Here is a 1273-nt window from a genome sequence, read left to right on the forward strand (position 1 = left end):
GTGAAACTTTGAGATTCCTAGTTTTATGTGGTGTCTTGATTCCCATTATCCACTTTATACAAACTTTGTTTTCTATTTGGCTGTTAAGCCAAATATTTTGGATTTTTTTATAGTAGTAAATCGCTTCTGAGCAGCTGCAATTTCATAATCGGCTTATCTCAGATTTCTGTGTGTGTGCTTGTGCACAGGCATGTGTGTGTGTGTGTATTTGTATGTGAGTGTATGTGTCTCTCTCTTTTCTTCTCCTTCTCTCTTCTTCTCCTTCCCCCAATCCCTCTCACTACCTTCCTCCATCTCTCTAAAATTTGCTCTCTTTCTTGGGATCATATGCATGAATATTTTTTAACTTTATAGTTTTATCAGCTATGAATTTAATAGTATGCTTATTATATTTTAATCCAGAATTTCTTGGAGTTTTTAATGGATTTTTTTCAAGATGTCCAATCTGCTATATTTCTAGGAACAGAAGTTGACATGCATGACCTTTTAAAATAAAAAGTAATAAAATTAATTAACAGCATATATACTAACTCAATATTATGAGTTAAGCAAATTTTTCTTGACTTCAATCTATATGGTAATAACACCAGGCAGTGATAGAGGACCTGAAACTTTTTCAAAGCATTTTCATATTTTATCTAAATTTGACTCTCTCATAACATTCGTAAGGTTGAATATCTGTACTAGAGAGGTGAAGTTACTTGTCAAGGTCATATAGCAAGTTAGCAAGAACTCAGACCATTAGATGCTAAGACCATTACACTCTTATCTATGTACAGATTGTTCACAAAGTAGGAATGTTTGTCTCTACACTGAAAAAACCTTTGATGTCAGAAATCCAGAGAGCCACACGTAAATCTTCCTACTGAAAGCACATTTTGAACTCCAAAGTTTGTGCTTTAGGATTGGAGTATAAAAAAGAAACTATGCTGGAGGCCCTGGCTACAGCTTCCTCTGGGTTATAAAGGCAGAACAATTTGTTTATACTTCTCTCTTGGTATGCATCATGTTATATCCTATATTATCATTACTTATCTAAACAAATAAAACTTGGAAGTGTTAAGAATCAACTGCCCTTCTGTCCCTAAGAACTTTAATCAACAAAATCACCCAGGCTAAGCCTTGTGTCCCCGCTTTTCAATATGCACAGGTATCTTTAGGCCAACCTTTCAGTCACAGTGGCATTCTGCATGGCCTGACATGCAGATGGGTATTTCTTTGAATATAATCCTGAAGGAATGATGTTTCCTTTTTATCTGAAATTTTAACCTCC

This window comes from Crocuta crocuta, unplaced genomic scaffold (assembly GCF_008692635.1).
Source record: "Crocuta crocuta isolate KB4526 unplaced genomic scaffold, BGI_CrCroc_1.0 scaffold1310, whole genome shotgun sequence".
Classification (NCBI taxonomy): domain Eukaryota; kingdom Metazoa; phylum Chordata; class Mammalia; order Carnivora; family Hyaenidae; genus Crocuta; species Crocuta crocuta.